At 42.2% G+C, this 19020-nt stretch overlaps 1 protein-coding gene across 6 annotated transcripts in view; it reads right to left on the reverse strand.

The window, feature by feature from the left end:
• Positions 1-19020, reverse strand: part of LOC133345378 (aryl hydrocarbon receptor-like) — an 88962-nt gene that overhangs the window by 42118 nt on the left and 27824 nt on the right. The gene's annotated exons all lie outside the window — the stretch shown is intronic.

Genomic DNA, 19020 nt, shown 5'->3' on the forward strand with positions numbered 1-19020 from the left:
TTTTGACTTACATGCAGCCAATGTCTCGTTGAAATATATTCCGGGTACTGGCAGATAAGAAGAGTGTTATTTTTAAAACACGAAGCTTGAAACCTACTTATCATAGTTCATTTTAATATTTACACATCAGCTTTACTACCAAAGACACCACGGTATTCAACATGTATCCACGTGACTATACAGTTATGCAAACGTTATTAATGTGTAGTGACGTCAACGGAGTCACTATGGAGTTTAGCGCCAGCTACTGTCACAAGAGTGGAACTGTGCATCTTGAGCCTCTCTCTGGCACCAGAGTGGGTATGGCATGGAAGCGGGCCCGAGGGGGCATGGTTCTGGTGACGGTCAAAGAAAGGGTAAGTAACGAGGTGATAGTCTGGGTGAACCCGAGAGGGCATGTAACCGGGACAGGGTAGTGAGGGGGCCCAAAAGGGGACTCGAGGGACACGTGATTCTTGGTCGAGAACCTTCTGGTAAGATCCAGAAGGGGGTGTGGCCGAAGGTGGAGCGAGGCCACGCTCTGGAGCATAAAAGGGAAGTCCCGAGAGCGATCGCGGCTGTCTGTTGGAATGGAACCCGTCGGTGCTACGTCTCTTCGATCCTCGGTCTTCGGTCTTTACGCTCGACTTCGTGGGTCAGGCAGTATGTTACTGACTGACCCGGTTATATAGTTACCCCGTTGTGGTATAGTTAACCAAGTGTACGTTTATGCAGTTACCCTATTGGGGTGTTATAATCAACGTGTTGCCTCCAAGTTTTAGTGTGTGTCTCCGTGAAGAACACTACAAATGTATTACCAGGTTAGAGTCAGCTGCAATGTCTTTGGCAAGGGAGATAAGTATCAAGGAATGTATGGTATTGGTAAACAACTTCCTTAACTAGTCTGAGTCTTTATTCACATACGTAAAAGGAATGTTATAATTTATAATGAATGGATACAATGATCTTGTACTTTTGGTAATCCACAGCACAAAATGGATACATAATTTTAAAACATAAAACCTCACAAAAGCCACAATTTCATCATTCTCTTATCCAAGATGAATACCAAAGACTTAAAATGCCAGTAGGGGGGTAAACGTAGCCCATACTCCTTCCGGGGTCATTAAACGGGTGTATCTCTGTGGTAAGTCAACAGTAGTAATTCTTTCCACTGTTTTTCAGAGGTGTGGGTGCACTTTCGCCGATAAGCCATCAGTTTGAGAGCCGCCACACCATCTGCAAAGGGTGTCTTCACATCTATGTATTGTCAGGGGGCCGCGCATCAGGGGGCGCACATCAGGGTGCCGCACTAAAGGCCACCAGGGGCTGCCAGTGGCCTGCGGGCCTTCCAATGAAGAACACTGCTCTAAGCGAGTGGTTTCCACCATGGGAATATGGAATGTTTTTACCACTGGCTCAGGGCTGCTAGTGGAGGTGATTGGAGCCACAAACTTTTGTTTGAGCAGAGAAACTGACCTTATCAATACTTTACATGGGTTAGGTGAAGGTGCAACCCTGCAATCGATTGCTGACACCACTGCTTTTTGGCACCAGGGACCGGTTTCGTGGAAGACAATTTTTTCACGGACCGGGGAGGGGGGGGGGTTCATCATTGGGTCTTTCCCCCTTTCTAAAGAAGCTCTCTAGCGACCTTTGTTTTTTACTCATTTTGGCTGGGGGTTAGCAGCTTGTCGGGTTACCAAAACTGTGACTGAGACAAATGCGCAGTGCAGGAAAGAGACGCAGACGGAAGTGGTAAATAAAATAATGGGCTGGCAACACGTGCGGACTCACCGCTCACCTCCTGCTGTGCGGCCCGGTTCCTAACAGGCCACGGACCGGTACCGGTCCGCGGCCCGGGGGTTAGGGACCCCTGCCCTAGTGGGACCCCCTCTCTAGAGTACTGTATTTGGTCTACTCTTCCACACTAACTAGACGTATTGGAAAAGGTGGGATTACCCACAAGCTATCTCACTACACGAGACCTTCCGAACAAATAAACGTCATGTACCCATTTACAGTATACTTCTGGGTGGACAAAGGATGGGGGATTAAGCAACTTGTCCATTGTTTAAACTGCCTTGCCAGGAAAACTAACCGGCAACCCCTGGATTGCAAGTTGACTAACTTTTACACCATGGCGCATCCTTATGTGGATTAAAAACACATTAAATGAGCTGACTTTAAGTTCTCCCTTCACAAGCACAGGCAAGATTACGAACTGTAAAACCTCGCATCTGTATGAATCAGCAACAGTGTACATATGGACATGCCCTGGCCTACAGCTATCCTATAATAACTCGTTTTTAGGATAATGAAGCCCAGGCCTGCAGTTTTGAACGGGAGGCACCCCTTTGACAATTAACTGGCGCCTGTGTGACATGGCACATCACTATTATGTGTAAATGTTGTGCAATTTTCCTTAAGGACCCTGTACTAGTTCTCTGCCATATTTACGTTTTTTTTTTGTCTTTGCTTTGTTGTCGCTGTGCTCAAACACCAAACCACGGATCTCCCTTGTAAAATAGCCAGGCAACTGGCTAAACGTGACCACAAGTGGAAGAAATAAAATGAACCAAACTAACTGCCGTCACGTGCTCGCGATTACAACGCTCTAGTCTGGCGCGGCTGTCACCCACGAACACGTAAAAAGGGAATAGGCGCACATTAAAAATAAGATCAGACCTTAATTATTGATACAAATAAAACACTCCAATTTACAAATCTTGCAATTGGTATTTTGCCTCTGTAGTGTACAAAATGAATTCAGGTTACACTCAATATGAGAATCACAACCTAAAATAGCTAACGGCTGTTCCGTTTAAAAACTAGCATCGATTATATTATTCAGGAGAGAATAACCATGCGTGTTACATGCAAACTTCAGAGATATGAAAAATAATTTCCAAGCAAACGAATACAATCTGTGCACCGTACAGCTTTAGGCAGGGAAATGCAACTTTAACTAAAACGAAAGTGGATGCCCCAATTTAAAAATTACCATTTCAACAAATTTTGGCCACAGCCTATTGTAGAAAAGCTAAAAAAATATTTTTAAAGTATCTTTTTTCTAGGAACCTGTAGCATAAGGGCAGGCAGGCACATGTTATTTATGTCTATGTCACACTGTTTAAGGTTTATGTGCAATTGGTGGTGCAGCCAAAACTCTTTGACTTTGCCGACAAGGCTAGGGGACGTTTACAGTAGTGGCGGTAAAACTGTGCAATGGGCAGGAATGTGGTCGGATGGCATGACCAGTGCACATTTGGAGCTTGTGGTGTACAGCTGTTGTATAGCCAATGGCTCGTCACAAAATCAAAAAATATGTACAATGCGAAACACGGCAATGAAGTTCAAACTGCACCAGTGAGAAACATTGAACCTTTCTGTGCTGTAGTTTAATGTTATTTTACTTTGTCGAGTACAGCCTTGCTTTAATCAAGTCAGGCAAAAAAAATATTTAAGTCACAGCTCAAGTGACCTTTACCACAGTTTAGTGCTGTGACGTTAACTTGTGTACCTGTGTAGGCCACTTGGAAAATCCAATATATACGTTATACAGAAATTCCTGGATCCAAATTAAGTCTTGTAAATATTTGTTTTCACATTTTTACAGGGTTGACAATTCCATGTGAATAACATCTCTTCTACTGTAACAGCACCAGACTGGAGTTGTAAATGATTTATAATTACTTAATGCACCAAGAACAACAAGCATCATTGTCAGTGTCCTCATCATGATTGATGCTGCCTCTTGGGTGGATGGAGTTCAGGGCACCAGTGGTCAGACTCGGATTTCAAACGAGCAAGTAGGTGAGTGAGGGGGTCAGAGCAGTGGTCTCCTACAACACCGCCACCTGCCCCTGCCAGCCAAATTAACCAGCCATATGTTGAATAACCTTAACATGAGGCAACGAGCAATTATTTAAATGTGTGTATAGTGACGTGTTGTAATATATTGGGGGAGCAGTAGTGTAGTGGTTAGGGCGCTGTGCTACGGACCCAGCGACCCGAGTTCGATTTGCACTCACGGCCAACACCTGTGACGTTTTTCCCTACCTGTCCTGGGCCTCATCCTCAAATGAGTACCTGGTGCGGTGTATAAACATCACCACTGAGGAAAGGAGGTCGGGCGTGGTGCTGGCCACCCACCCCCTCGTGTACCTTGCCCGCCTTAATAGGTGCTCACTAACAGCACTTGCCCCAACAGTCTGTTATGGCTATACGGAGGATCTTTGTTTTGTAATATTCCGAGCACAGTATGGCTCTACCCTAAGCTTACTATTTGTTTAGTTTGAACAATAGACAATTGAAGTTGAGTTGCTTATCTGTGGTGTGCTTTCCCAAAAAATAATTTTCCAAACAAGTCAAAATAAATGTCTTATCTACGACACGTTTTAAAAACATTTTGTGGGTTTTTTTCTGATTTACTGGTAATGGCTAAGGTTTCAAGGAACTACCCTACACTACGTAAGAACTGTTGCTCATCAAATCTTTCCCAAAGTTTATGCGCAGTTTTCAGACATTCAAAATTTGCATCACCTCCGTGCAGGCTTTTCGTCTCGTTTGAACGAGGGAGAAACGTTCCACGATAATTTCTCGGTTCAGCAAAACCCCGTGAAACGATCATCGTTTTCCCATTGACTCCTTCCCACGGTGAAAGTTGAACTATGTTTCAGCCCCAAAATGTTTCGCTCTTTAACAACTTTTTTACGTGAGAAATACAAATTAGAATTTTAAAGTAAGTAATAAAACATCAAATCTAACACTTACCGGACATTAAGAACCACAGTGCTTTAACAGACTGTTGGGGAAAGTGCTGTTAGCGAGTAGCACCTATGAAGGCCGGCATGGCACACGAGGAGGTGGGTGGCCAACACCAAGCCTATTGTCTCCCTAGTGGAGATGTTGACGCACCGCACGAGATACTAATTTGAAGCTGAATCGACCTCGGGGAGGCCCAGGACTGGTTCGGATAAACGTCACCGGTGTTGGCCGTGAGCGGAAATCGAACTCAGGTCGTCCGGGTTTGTTGCGCCTACGCACTGACCGCTATACCACCCACCATCACAGTGCCACCACGAGGCCCCCGTCCCACACAGCATGAAACACACGAGGCACGCAGCACAGCTGGTAAACAAACTGCTGTGGTCCATCGTGCACCCCTTGCCACCACGGGACGCCTATTAATCGATTGGTCTCTGCTCGATAAGTTGATATTTAGCTTGTTTTGCGAACAAATGGGTCTAAATTCAAATTGCTCGTTATGGCGAATTGTTGAAGAAAGAACGCCCGCCCGTTAAGTGTGGCACGCCTGCACAGTATATCCTCTGAGATGTGCACTACGTTGATACTCTTTTGTAGTAAAGAGGTTGAACATTGTGTACTTTTCCACTTTGATAATGATCCAAACAGGTTTCCTGTGCCCTGCAAGCACCTCATAATGCTTACCCATTCAGCCTCTCCACTGAACACAAATTATCGTCTAAAACAATATTTTCATCATTTTGCATTGCATGTCAGATGCATTTTTATGATAATTTTACGTGCCAAATTGACCTTATTATGCAATTTTGCCTGCACAATATGAATAATTTGATGGTGAGTATTCCCATTACCTAACTTAGCTCAGATAACAGGGGAAATCAATCCGCATTGATTAAAAGGTATGCATATAACAAGGCATTTCACTGAACTTTGTGATATTACCTCTACAAAAAGGACAAAATTATGTTGGAAAATGTTGTCCACTCAAGGCAATTTGTGAGTAATTAACTCAATATTCAAGCAAACCAATGACCCAAATGTTCTGTTATATGACCTTTGATTACTCATCCTTTAAGTTTAAATCCGTATCTAATATTTAAATTATGTTTACTTCCACAAATATATTTATACTTATATATTCCATGTTGAAAGGCTAACGTTTGACTCATGATTAGTGCCAATTTTTATACAGCTTTTGATGTGGGCTCTTTTGAACATTTATACATTGTGTAAAATACGAGCAGTGGGTATCTTTTGCCTATTAACAAAACCAAAATGTCCTTCTAAGGTACGTTTGTGGCGGGTAAGTCTAGACAATTTCCTGCCAAACCACCGTACTGTATGAAGGGGAAAAAATAACACTGCATAGTTCCTTAATCTTTAAATAAAGCACACGACTTCCGAAATGTTCTTGCTGCTGATAATTGTGTAACAAAAAAATATGTATTTTTTTGTTCCTGGGTAGTAAGTGTTATTTTCCAATTGCTTATGCCTCAAAGTACAGAAAATGACTATTATTCCCCACAAACTTTGCTTTTGTGACCAGGACGGTGATATATTTTTATTTACCTATTTTCAATGAGAAAACGTGTGCATTTGTGTCATTCCTACACATAAAGTCCTGGTCACAAAAGCAAAGTTTGTGGGGAATAAAAGCCATTTTCTATACTTTTGAGGCATAAGTAATTAGAAAATAACACTTACTACCCAGCAACAAAAAACATGTTACATAGCGTGTGTAACATTTTACAAATTCATAAAAAATATATATAAATCAATATATGGAAAGCAGGCCTATATATACAATTTGATACATAGATGTAAATAAAGTGGCCTATGATTGTGTTTATTGAATGAAGCCACTCTAAATTCGCCTAATTTAGATCAGTGGAGTAGTTGAATAAAAAGGTACTCAATACATTTGGCAAAAACACTGTGGCCTTAAAGAAAAAAAAATATCTAACAGGCGACGTTTCAAGCAATGGCTCTTCGTCATAGTACATAAATAGAGGCCCAGGGAGACAACGTCAAGCAGACTTGGAAACTGCACTTAACACCATGGGGCTTGATGAGAATTTAATTTTTTTTAACGTTTTTATGACAAGTTTTTAAATAAACATGAGAATAGTTGCCTAAGAGTAGACTGAGTAACAGACACACCCAAGACAAAGCACTGTCCCTATGGATCCTGGTGTTGAGTTAAGTTTAAACAAAGAAGCAGGATTTCTCAATCCGTGGCACTGTGTAAATATTTATTCCAATAATATTAAAATGTCATAATGTACGCACACAAAACATTGAAGAGATTGGGTTGAGGATCAGTCGGACAAAGACGGAGTTCATAGTGGAAAATTTCAGTGGAAATAATGCAGGAGGATTTCAAATTGTAAGTGGCCAGTTAATGAAGAAGAACGATTTTAAGTATCTGGGTGCAACGATGTTTATTGATGGATCACTCGAAGGAGAGATGAGAACCAGAACAAGGGCTGGATAGATGAAATGGCGAAAGATGAAGGATGTGATGTGCGATAAGAGGGTCCCAGTTCGGTTGAAGGGAAAAGTGTGTAGTGTATAGTGTAGTGTATAGTGTAGTGTGTAGTTTATAGTGTAGTGTATAGTGTAGTGTATAGTGTAGTGTATAGTGTAGTGTGTAGTGTAGTGTATAGTGTAGTGTATAGTAGTGTATAGTGTAGTGTATAGTGTAGTGTATAGTAGTGTATAGTGTAGTGTATAGTGTAGTGTGTAGATTATAGTGTAGTGTATAGTGTAGTGTATAGTGTAGTGTGTAGTGTAGTGTATAGTGTAGTGTATAGTGTAGTGTATAGTGTAGTGTATAGTACAAGACGGTGGTGAGGCCGGTGCTGTTGTATGGGGCCGAGTGCTGGGGCACAAGAAAGAGGGAGGACAAAACTACGGCAGTCACAGAGATGAGGATGTTGCGGTGGATGTTGGATTTAACAAGGGAGGACAGGGTGAGAAATAAAGAAGTGAGAGGAAGACTCAAGGTGGTAGAAATCAGAGAGAAGAAGAGAGAGAAAAGCCTGGTGTGGTTCGGTCATGTGGAGAGACAACAGGGAAATGATGTGGGTCAGAAGGTGCAAGTGACGCAAGTGGAAGGAAAGAGATCAAGAGGATGGCAGAAGAAGAGGAGGTGGGGCGATGTGGTGCGATCGCACATGGTGGCCCGAGGAACGGAAAGAGAGATGTCACAGGACAGGGCAGCATGGAGAAGACTGGCAAGGACAGCGGTTCTCACATGAGTGGGACGAACACGTGGAAGAATCAGAAAAATAATGTACGCACACAAACGGTGGATTAAATGTGCCGGTATATGATGGTTATGTACAGGCACTTTTCAGAAGGCCAACGCGTCTACCGGTATTTTTCAGAACGCCAATACCACGACGTTTCCGTAAATGGGAAACGGCAGTGAACATGGACTGCTGGACGAACGAGATTTTGTAACGGCACTTTAAAATTCCCATTTTGGCCACTGCACACAACTACTGCATTTGAACATTGTAATCATTCAATAATGAAAATGTTTTACACAACAGCCTACTTGCTGTACTGGCTTTCACTGAGATACAATCATTGGGCAGGTTCACGGATGAATAATCGAAGGCTGCTCACAATCACACCGATTTTTTTTGCACGCTTAATCGCCACCGTTTGAAACTTAATCTAGTGGGTATTGCGTCAGCAAGGGCGCTGGGGGACTAGACTTGACCTATTACTTGAACCGCATTTCCAAGTTCCATGCAGTCTGAGCAAATGGAATGGCATCTTCCAGGCTTGGTGCATGAGTCAAAGAGTTGTGGTAAGGGAGGAAAAACCCAAGGTTCCAATGCACATAAACTGCACAATATGAAGTGAACACAGCACGAGCGTAAGGGTCTCAACACGCACGTCTGCACCTCCGCCTAACCACGTGCTAATGCAGCCTGTGCTAATATGTGGATGTTTTACTGAACGGCTATTAGTTGTTAATTCAGTTATATTTTACAGCTTAGCACTTAAATCAAAGCTTAGACTTCCTGCAGCATGTGCCTCACTGAACCACAATCATTTTTCACGAGGGGTAGGTTATGTTTGGTCACAATGCATTCTAAAACAGCACTTTGTGTGGATTAAAAAATACATGTCATGCATACCCCAACACGATTTAGTGTTTGAGTGAAGCAAGGTCAAAGGGTCACCATAACATCACGATTGTTTCTGAGTTTGATCCAGGTGCATTCTCCTACTTAGCCCTCTTTGACGGAACTTGGGGACACGGTTGACGCACGCAAAGCCGTGTCGAGCTCACGTTGGAACTTTCCTTGGAGACCATGGCTTCTGTGCAGCGCTTTTCAACCACGAATAGATTTACAAATCAACTTACCAGTTGATTGGAGCAGAGGCTAAAAACAATCCATTGTGCCAAAAGTCAGACCAAGTGCGATTAGACGATGACTCAGCAGTTTCCCCTCTGCTGCTGTGGTCGCCCAGCAGTATTGGATTCCATCTGGAAGCCCAGGCCTGCAGTTTTGAACGGGAGTCACCCCTTTGACAATTAACTGGCGCCTGTGTGACACGGCACATCACTGTTATGTGTAAATGTTGTGCAATTTTCCTTAAGGACCCTGTACTAGTTCTCTGCCATATTTACCTTTTTTTTTGTCTTTGCTTTGTTGTCGCTGTGCTCAAACACCAAACCACGGATCTCCCTTGTAACATAGCCAGACAACTGACTAAACGTGACCAGAAGTGGAAGAAATAAAATGAACCAAAGTAACTCCCCCAGCAAGCTCCACCACCCCCCAAACCTTCCTGTGCGCACTTGCAACCCAAACAATGGGGCCTAAGCTTAATGGCAAGGGATTTGTGGGTGCGATTATTTGGTGGGCTGCTCCACCATACCCCCTCGAACCCCCCGACAGTGCTACTAACACTGAGCTGTATTGCGTGTACGCTGGACTTCTTTAGCACCGTACATAGCCAACCGTGCTAATCGGAGGTGGAGATAATGCCGACACGAAAAGCAGGGACGCCCACACGCCACCTCCATCATTCACGTTATGCCGTTGCAAGTGAACGCTACAAAAGAAGCTTGTGTATGACAGTACTGTCGGTAAACGTTACGTGTGTTTCACTGTGGCACGGTAGACATGCTGTTCATTGCTCACGTGGACTATTAGACGTCTTAAAACTAAATATATGGATTTGCTTTTGAATGTAATTTTTTTTTATCCAAGCCAAATGATAGAACATCTTATTTCTAAAACATACATTTGTTGTCCAATGCATTGTGAGTTGTGGGCCACGTAACATGTAAGTCATCGCTAATTATTTTTATTCTAACTCATAGCACATCGGACATTGGAAAGTACACTTATGGACAAGATGGGTTACTGAAACCATTACTGCCACTCCAAGCCCTGAGATTTAGTGTTAGATTTCTTAAATGCACTCTGTCTTATGTGACCAGTTTCCACCCTCCTAAACAAATATTGGGCGTTTGTGGAAGGCATTTTAAGGCATCAATCATTAAGCATTAAGTACTGTAGTACATATGTGGCAACGACCATTTTAAAAGTGTAAGTGAACAAGGTTCAAGGTGTGTTTGCATATAGGAGTGGCCGGCAACGGATTCCGTACATCTATATTAGGAGTATAAATTTGCGAAAGGCATTTTCTACTTTTTTATCGCATTCCGCTATAAAGGTATATACGTATATACTTGTTTGAGTAAGTCAAAAGCCAGCTCACAAATAATTTGAGTGCAAAAAATATTCTACAGTACAGCATATCCGTGTCGTTCACAATTCAGTGATCCTAAGCTTTCAGCATAACCCGTTTGGCTATCATCTACGCAGCCAATGGGCATCACATGCCCCGATGCAAACTATTCAACCGTGTCACTTCCTACTCGCGGTGTAAATGTATTGATAGGGAAATGCAACGTGACGCTGGATCAATCCCACGAGATTAACACATATGAAGCTGAATTTTACGTTACAAGATTTTCTGGACTTTAAGAAACCTTTATTGTAAGCATCCTAGAGGCTAATGTTGATTTGAAGCTTTCGCGACTGCAGGAATCCATACTCTTTGGTTCTTTCGGTAAAGTCACGTAGGTAGAAAATTGATAGATCACGACGTTTCGATCGCAACACAAGCAACCGTCATCAGGTGAGACAAACACAGCAGGAGAACTGCTGACGTCAGCACTTTACCAAAAGAACCAAAGAATATCCTAGAGGCTGTTATTTCGTTTGTCATAAATTGCGGGGGTGCGGGGGGGGAGTGGTGGCGCAGTCGATAGGGCCATGCGCTTTTTAACCTGGCGACCTGAGTTTGATTCCTGTCCATGGATAACATAAAGTGGCCACCCCTTTCATCATCTTGCACTGATAAACATGAAGTAGGGTTAAAAGAACCCTCATGAATGATGACACGGTGTGGTAAGTCCTTCATCCAACAAAGGAATTACTCAGGGCTGTGCACTGTTATTATTTAACTACTGCATTGTTAAACACTGAATAAAACAGGAGTCAAAGTGTATTTTTTTAATTCTAGATTTGAAGCTTTCGTGACTGCAAGGATTCATATTCTTAGGTGTTTTCGGTAAAGTCACGTAGGTAAAACATTAAAATTTATCCGAAACGTCGTGATTTTTATTTAATTTTACTTTTATAAATTTTTATGTTTTACCTACGTGACTTTACCGAACACACCTAAGAATATGTATTTTTTTACTTTCTCAATTGAAGATTATCCATTCGTGAAGCGTATTTTACCAACTGTCATGCATCCCATTCACAAGAACTACAAGTTAGTTGAACCCGTAGCAGGCTTTCGCGACCAATATTATTCATAATCAACGTTTATTGGGTTTAGATCGCGTTATTTATAAATGTGTCGTAACCCTCCACCACCCGACACGGCCAATCAGTTCAACATACCGGTGGGCTAAAGCAGTGAACTATTTGTCTTTTGTCAACGTGACACTTTTGTACTGATTGGCCGTGTCGGGTGGTGGAGTGTTACGACACATTTATAAATAACGCAATCTAAACCCAAAAACGTTGATTATGAACTACAAGTTAACCAATGGAGATTATTATGGGTGTAACGATGCATCGATTAATTAATATCGATTCTTAATCAAGTGTCCCAGCCAATAGTGACCCGTACATTGATACTGAACATCTGTGAAAAAGAGCTCCACAGCTCGTCGGAATCCTCCAGTCAAAATTAAGATTCTGATTGTGATAAATAAAGATTCTAAATCAATTATAAAATCAAGTCGCACATTTGTTGAATTGCAAGAAGTAAATGTCAAATTCACCAAGTGTAAGCCCAATTTTTCTTTATTGAAATTAATTAAAGCAATTGTCGATGGATGAATCTGTAATTTCAACAGCTAATATTGCAGTTGTGTATTGCCAAGTGTGTTACAACAACTGTATATGTAGATCGTGGTATCTATAATCAGTATGAATGATCACAGGAAAAACTGGGACCTAATCATAAAGTGCGAGGTCAAATTGGGTGAACTAAGGCCGTTCTATTTAAAGCTTTCGTGACTGCAGGGATACATCTTCTTGGTTCTTTCGGTAAAGTCACGTAGAAGGGAAGTAATAAAATAATCAAAATAAAACATAAAATAATTCTCACGACGTTTCGGCCACAACGCAAGCAGCCCTCCTCAGGTGAAGACCAGGTCTGTCGGGGAGACAGTGTCTTCAGACGCTGTTATTTTTTATGTTTTATTATTATTTTATTATTTCCATTCTACGTGACTTTACCGAAAGAACCAAGAAGATAAGGTCGTTCTGTTCTTAGGGGCAGTGCAAGTGACACGGCCGTGTTGTTTGTGGTGACATTTTTTTAAAGCGTCCCTGTGCATACTCTTCGGTTCTTTCGGTAAAGTCACGTAGGTATCAAATAAAATAGATCACTACGTTTCGGGCGCAACACAAGCGTCCGTCATCAGGTGGGAAAGCATGGTCTGCTGCTGATGCAGACTGCATCCAAAACGTCGTGATATATTTTATTTTCTACCTACGTGACTTTACCGAAAGAACCAAAGAGTATGGATTCCTGCAGTCACGAAAGCTTCAAATCAAGATCGTCCCTGTGCAGTTTCGCTAACATGAAAGCACTCGGGGCTGAAAGTCAACTCCAAGCCAAAAGTAAACATCAAAAGACTCCCAAAAACAAGTTTGTTATTGTTTTCACCTGTAGTTTTGCCCCAGCCCGTACCTATAGCATGTGATAATGAATTTATTGGTGGGTTTTTTTCTTCAAAGTTTTGGTTCTATAACTTAAAAATGTACCTACAGTATAAAAACATGTTTACGTTATAAATGTACTTTTTATTGAAGATTACTTCTTCGGTTAAAACGTGACATTTAGGCATGATTGTGAAAAGTATTCGTAAAAATAAAATTTGAAAAAGCCACAAACGTGGTTAAATGTATACATTCTTATAAAGGGAGACCGCGATCATGAATGGGAAAGCCAGTGCTCTTGGGAAGAGACCCGAGATCATTGAACTGAATGACATTATTATCCAACAGTCAACAACCAACTCTAGGTAGAAACAGTCAAGTTACATCCATATGAAAACTACGATTACAGGTGGTAACACTCATAGCGTCAGTTATAAGAAGCACAGCAAGCAGGTTATGTAACAAGTGATGCTGAACTGCATTTGTTTGTAATGATTGAGCGCTGGACTGTCAATTCTATAATCATGGGATTGTAGAAATTAAAACATTTTACAAAAACATCATTTATGTATTTGTAGTTCCTAATGTGTTCTTTACACAGGCCCGTGTGATTGGTATGTAGTAGCTCATTTCATCCCCGTGTCTACTACACCTGCACGGGTCTTGGAATGATGTTACTGCAGAATTGTCAAAACTATAATCATACGATGACATATGCACATATATAAGAACTCTTATCCTCGGCGATATGGAGGATCAATATCACGGATCCTATAATCCGCGGGGTTATTTGTGATTTTACTCCTCTTACCTGCGGGGTAAAACTTTGCGGATAACTCGCAGATAATATAAAGTAGGGTGATGGATTATCAAAATGTTCGGGAACCCTACAGCTGCTGCAGATAATAGAAATTGCGAGTAATAGGACTATGGATCAGAGGCGTTATCCTGCAGTAAACGCCAAAGATGCCCCGTTTAGTCTGCAGTGCCTGTATTTCAGGGCCACGTGCTGTTAACAAGCACCTACCTAGGCAAGTAGGACACGCAAATAGGCTGATGGAGGCCAACATCAGACAGAGGCTGACCACCTTTGTCTCCTGAGCCCAGACGATTATTTTATTGTAAATTACACTGGCCCAGAAGAGGCCCAAAAAAACTTTGGATACAAATTTCCACGGGTGTAGATGGCCAAAACTCAAACCAAAAGTGGCTGCGATCATATTGCAGAAGTAAAATGCAATCGCTCTCTGGTACCCATAAATCACCATTCAGAATACACTCACAATATATACAACATTCGCAGCAGGGGACATTAACAAGTATGGTGATCGACACAAAGAGGAGTGAGTCCCTCTGTGTAAGTGGGGTGCAGAGTATTGCTTCGGTTGAAACACTGGGCAGTCACTGGTGATGAGATTGTTCATGGCTTCCAGTTCACTCTGCGGGTGTCTGATCGGCATGATTGCAAGACTAGTGCAGTCATGGGGGTTAGAATTGTGTTAGCACTCGGGCATGACTTCACAGCTTCTGCTATTGATTGAACTGTCAAATACCCACAATGAAATGATAAACAGTGACAGGACAGCAAACATTTGAACTCATGATATAGGTGTTTTGAGTTAGATCGCGTAAATATAAATTAGTCGTTAAATCCGCCACCAGCCGACCCAGCCAATTAGTAAGATTTGTCACTTAAACAGAACATGCCAATTCGTTACTAGTACAGCGGTGTGTTGGAGAGAAAATCCACATTTACAATTTGAGTACGACGTTTCGCCTATATAATGGATGATATTGGTCGCGAAAGCCTACGTGTTAAACAAACACTTGAACCGTTCAATTTGGCGACGACTAATCAGTTGCATTGGTGGATTTCTTACTGGTTTCTCCATTGGACAGAAACCGTGGCTGCGAGTTGACACCTTCATAATCACATCGCAATAGCAACTCATCAGGTCCCCTTGTGATCACTTCATGAACGCCATTGACTCTTCTGTATAAATCACCATGTAACGTGGGCGTCTACCTCGAGCGCTTTAAACTGGGCTCAATGTTACGTGCATAGGTTTACGTATCTACTGGCATGTATGTGCTCTCTATTATTTGTGGCTGTCGTTCATGCCATGCAACTGTACGATAGAAGTGATCGACAGTGTTTCACAAAATGCTTAGTGGGTGTTTAATTTAGCAACCGCACTGTCGGAGACTCGGTTAAGAGTGCTGTTTTCTCAGCACATCTGTGCAGAACCAGCCCTTTAAGTAAGGCTTGACTGAATAAAGCACGAAACTACATTTTTACTATGTGTTTTTTTATGCGGGCATTGGTTTACCCATCACTCACTAAAATGACAAATACTGTCGTGATTTTTACTGCAAGTGAGAGCGCACGGTTCTTGAGCGCCTGGGTGATCTATGCTTACACTTTTATTGGAAAATGTCTTCACGTAACAACGGTAAGAAAATGAATATCAAAACACTCCGAACTGCATCTTCAGTGGTTTTCTTAAAATAGGGGTTGATAAAGAATAGTTGTAACAGTGAGATGCCACAATTAGGAGTTGAAGGGGTTATTTAAATCGTTTTCACTGGACTGCCATATCACATTCAAACAAACACGGGAGTACTGTAGTATTTGCATACCAAAGCCAGCGTGAAACTTTGGAACTGAAGCCAAGAAGGGAAAACACACGTTATGTGTGTTGTCCTGGCTCACGTCCGATTAGCACAGTTGACTACGTACGGTGCGAAAGAAGTTCCACATACATACAAATGCCACACACGATGGCAGTATTACGCGTGGATCCATGCCCCCCAGCAGGGCCCCAAGAGTCCAGGTTCCAAGACAACAAAACACCCTCCCCCCCCAACACTGCCAAGCTACTACCTACATCTCTATTTACCCCACCTACGCGTGTCCGTAGGTGTAAAATATTTAATGCACAGTGGTCTGGAGCTTGCTACAACGGTCGTGGGAGTTGGGTTTTAACACTGCTTCACCATCAAACCGAGTGCCATCGGAGCACTTGCCATTTGCCTCCAGTTGGACAATACCCATGGCGGGCCTCCTATAGGGGTAACTGGGCACCAAGTGAGTAACGAGATTGGTATTTTCTTGAACTGGGAGGTAAAGGCAAACAGATGTGTTGTTGAGCACTCTCCCTCTGTGTGTGCGAGCAAGACTTGGCCAATAAGCATCAAAACAGATTCAAAAGTCGCAACTGTTGAAAGGTGACACGATATATCCTTCCTTGCTTTCCTATTCTGGGGTTGTTTTCCCAAGACTGGCATTTGTGAACCATAAAACACATTTGCTCACATTACGTCTGTGCACACGCCAATTATGCATCGATATCAACATTGCTCCTGGTGTGCAAAATGAGCATTCACTAATCGAACAGATCAGTGCAAAGCAAATTGACTTTCAGCCAGGCACAACAATATACTACATTATACACGCACACACATTACATTATCTATACAGTAACTGCTTGTTAATCCACAGATGTCTGGGACCAAGTAAACACGTGGATGAGTGAGTGTGAAGAGATTAAATAAACATCGGCGATAATGGACAGTGCATACACAGTGCCTGGTATTGTGCATGACTGACTACTGATTGAAAGGAAGCTTTGGATGGTTTGAAACTTTGTGTAAATAAATCATCGCATCCAAAGTGTTATAAAAAAAATACAATATATTTATTCCCACAAGTCAATCAATGCTTCCGTCACATACATCAATTATCAATCACACCGCACTGTGTAGAAAATGAATAATCAGACAATGCACCTCCTTTCCGTAACTGCTGTGTGTGGTTGTATGCGTGCAAGGAGTCATTTTTATTTACTTGAGTCAATTCTAGTCTTCTGACATTAACTGTGATGCAGAGAGATGGCCCGAATCGGCAACAACGTTCAACGGTGGGCCAGAATAAAAACACTTGCACGGTGACACGTCCCTCCCACCATGTAGCGCACACATAAACAAAGCATTTCAAAAAAAGAATCCCCCGAAATAGCCTATTAGACGATTGGGGCCAAGTGCCATCAATCCATTAAGGACCTTTTAAGGACTGCGTGATGCATAAAGAGATGGTGTGGCCAATACCAAAGCTGGCTAACTCTTCTCTGCCCAGGGCTAATGTTTACTCACCTGGCCAGTTGTTCATATAGGGCAATGTTGACCTACGGGAGGCACCAGGGCAGGTTCTAACCCCACTCAAACTCAAGTTGCGAAATAGGTATATACCGTTGCATCAATTAATTTATTTCAAGAAGATTCATATAAACAAAATTAATGCATCGAATCATGCACTTGGAAATCGATTATGTTTGGTCGTATGCGTTCTATGTAATTGGTTCACATGACCCCTGCAGCCACTAGATGTGCTATATTCGCCACAATGTAAAATATAAACTTAATTATTGAATCAAATCATGACTACACCGAATAGTGAAAATGCATGAGTTACATCGGTGGGCCCATCGTCAATTGCCTGTTGTTGGATTCGTAGCGCAATGTGCTAACCACCATAAAAAAAAACAATGATGCCCCATATAGCCTTAACAGGCATTCGGAGCACATGCTGTTAGCGAGCACCTATGAAGGTGGGCACGGCACACGTGGGGGTGAGTGGCCAGCACCACACCCGGCCGCCTTTGTATCCCTATGTTTACACATCGCACTAGGGACTAACTGGGGGCTGAGTCGGCCTAGGGGAGGCCCAGGACCGGTTCAAATATTTGCCACTGTTATTACCCGAGAGCGGGAATCAAACTCAGGTCGCCAGGTTCATAGTCCAGCGTGTTAACCACGACAGTACCTCTCCCCATAACCACTATACCACCACCCCCACACACAGGAAAACGATGTTTAATTTTAGATTTGAAGCTTTCGTGACTGCAAGGATTCATATTCTTAGGTGTTTTCGGTAAAGTCAGGTAGGTAAAACATTAAAATTAATAAAAGTAAAATAAAATAAAAATCACGACGTTTCGGAGGCAACACAAGCTTCCGTCTTCAGGTGGAACCGTCACAGCCACGACAGCTGTATCAAGTAAATGAGAGATTGCAGGAGCTACCACTCCGTTTATATAATGGTTGGAGAGGGGGGGAAGGGCCAAGTATAGCACACTTTTTATTCGTATGGTAAGGTGAGGCTTAAGAGGGTGAGCCTTTGTTATGGAGAGGTACGGTTTGTGACTCAACCTGTGACAAGGAGAAAACAACTGAACATGGTAAACCTGTAATAGTTGTCTGTCAAATAAGATTGGCCAAATAAGTGTAGTTAAATCTTTTTTGCATGGTTAATCACATCTTTCCAATGATTACTCAGTTTGTAACCATCATCACGGTTGAAATTATGTCTGTGTTTGTATATTTGTATGGCTTCGTGTGACTTTACCGAAAAAACCTAAGAATATGATGTTTAATTTCCCTTCTGATCTACATACACTGTAGTGCTGGCATATACTGCACAATAGTCATATGTTCCTGTGACAAGTACTGTCAGGGAATCACCGTAGACACTAGCACAGCATCAACAGGGGAGGTAGGTATAGCACTCTATCCAGATGTATTTGTCTCCCACGTGCTGATATTGACACACCACATTAGATGCTCACTTTATGTCAAATTATCCTAGAAGAGCCCACTGCTATGCACGACTGAACAGCGCAGTTTGGTAACTCGGTGCACTACAACAACAAAGGTCACCATTCACCATAAATCGTAGTGACATTACTGTGATCCTTGACACAGCCCAGGTGAACTGAGAGACCATGGACTATTAATGGAATAACGATGTCAGGTGACAGGACAGACCCAAGTGTTACATGGGTCAATGCGCACAATAGGCAGGAAACGTTTAATCGATTACCGAATTAAAATGTATTCAATGCAATGAGTATTCACAATGTTTGCTAATGATACGCGGGCATATTTAGTCTATGGAGCAAACAAAACTGGTCAAACAATACAGATCAAAATAAAAAACAATACAAACGAGGCATTAAACACAAGACTGACAGAATTGAGTCTTGATTTCCAAACA

Source organism: Lethenteron reissneri, chromosome 21, assembly GCF_015708825.2.
Source record: "Lethenteron reissneri isolate LAM-NWPU_2019-01 chromosome 21, ASM1570882v1, whole genome shotgun sequence".
Classification (NCBI taxonomy): domain Eukaryota; kingdom Metazoa; phylum Chordata; class Hyperoartia; order Petromyzontiformes; family Petromyzontidae; genus Lethenteron; species Lethenteron reissneri.